The following is a 2,065-nucleotide window of genomic DNA, read 5'->3' as shown; positions in this document are numbered from 1 at the left end:
AAAAAAAAAAAAAAAGTAATAAAAATAAAGGCAACAGAGTGAAAGAGGCCCCCATCCTGGGACCCAGTTTGCATTTCCTGCTGCCTGAGAGAGAAGCAGCTGGTAACGTTAACACTGCAGGGACAGTGTCGGTCCTACAGACATCTTAAACATGAGAAAAATAGCAAACTGTTTCCACTGGGTGCGAATGTGTGTGACCTGCAGCTTAACGGCTAGTGCTCCTGTAGTCCCTAAGTCTAAGCAGCAAGCCTCATAAAGCCAACTTACAGGGATTATCTTAAAAATTCCATTTTACTTCAATTTGCATATGTGAATGTGTGTGCAGGTACCCATGGAGGCTAGAAGAGAGGGTCAACACCCCTGGAGCTGGAGTTATAGGAAGTTGTGAACCACCCACCCAACTTAGGTGTTGGGAGCTAAACTCTAGTCCTCTGCAAGCCCAGTATGTGTTCTTTAATGCTGAGCTATCTCTCCAGCTCCGAAAACAACATTTAAAACATTTTTATTACATTCTGCTTTCATTCTCTCTGAATGTCTTCCATCCTGGGAACCCACTAGGTGGAAAGGATCACCACAAGATGTCCTCTGACCTTCACATGTGCACTGTGGCATGTGTATCACGCACTCTCACACACACACACACACCCAGAGCCGAGTGAATGTAACTGCAGAAGTCTGCAGCGGTGTCTTTGGTGTGTACTGTACTTTTTCCTACATGTCTCTGGGTCTAAATACTTAATGAAACCTACACTCGATAACTTTGCTTCAGCAGAAGTTATCTGGCTCTGACATTCTTTTCTGCACTGGTAGTCAAGGATCTAGCTTTCCTCGAAGGGAAGTTCCTAAGGAGGAGGGGGTGGGGGGATTCTTCAGGCTGCTGACAGAGGTGCTGAGCTGTCTCCTTGGAATGCTGCTGACATGTGAACTGATCCTCATTGCCATCGATGGCTGCTTGTCCCAGGCATGAGCACTTGAGTACTGTAGGACCACTTTTTATTAGAGGTGTGTTGTATCATTACTGCAAAACTGCCACAATTCACTGCTGCTGATTTTGCTTTAGAAAGGCATGTGCATTTCAAAGAAATGAGAAAAAGCATCATTTTTGCTTATTCCAATATTCAGCATTTCTGAGACTTTTAATTTTTTTTTTCTGGTCACCAAATTTGTGTCTGGTATCCCTTCAATCTAAACAGTTTCCTGTAGTGTTTTGGGGTCTGCTGGTGGTGAATTCTCTTAATTTTACATGAAAATATCTTGACTTAGCCTCATTCTCCAGTATTGGGGGTGGAACACATAGGGTGAATGTTTTACTTCTAAGCTATATATTCACAGCCCCATTCTTGCCCTTTATTTTGATAGAGTCTTACTAAGTTGCTCAGGCTTGAACTTATGCCCTCCTTCCTGCCTGAGCCTGATTAAACTGGGATTCCAGGTCAGTACCACCAGGGTCAACTTTAGTGTCACTCTTAAAAGGTCTGATATATCTAAATTGGTCAACAGGCATCTTTCCAACACTTTAGTTTTGTTCTTTTGAGATAAGTCTCATTGTGCAGTCCTTAATGGCCTGGCACTTGTTGTGTATATCAGGGTACATATCTGACCACATTGCACCTACCTCCAGTTTTCTGTGAGTTTATTCTTGTGGGAATCCAGAGAAGTTTATAAAAACATAAGTGTGTATTTCTCACTAGACAGAATTCCAGCCACGATTCCCTCCAGGGCTCTCCCTTTCTTCTGCTTTCTCTGTGATTCCAGTAATACACACAGACATTGTCACACAGTAATGCACACACAGACACTGTCATACAGTAATGCACACATAGACATTGTCATACAGTAATGCACACATAGGCACTGTCACACAGTAACGCACACACAGACACTGTTACACACAGATATTGTCACATAGTAATACATATAGATACTGTTACACAGGCATTGTCACACAGTAATGCACACACAGACATTGTCACACAGTAATGTACATACAGACACCATCACACAGTAGTGTACACACAGACATTGTCATACAGTAATGCATAGACAGACATTGTCACACAGTAAT

Source organism: Mastomys coucha, unplaced genomic scaffold, assembly GCF_008632895.1.
Source record: "Mastomys coucha isolate ucsf_1 unplaced genomic scaffold, UCSF_Mcou_1 pScaffold15, whole genome shotgun sequence".
Taxonomy (NCBI): domain Eukaryota; kingdom Metazoa; phylum Chordata; class Mammalia; order Rodentia; family Muridae; genus Mastomys; species Mastomys coucha.
Note: the sequence above shows the minus strand (reverse complement) of the source record.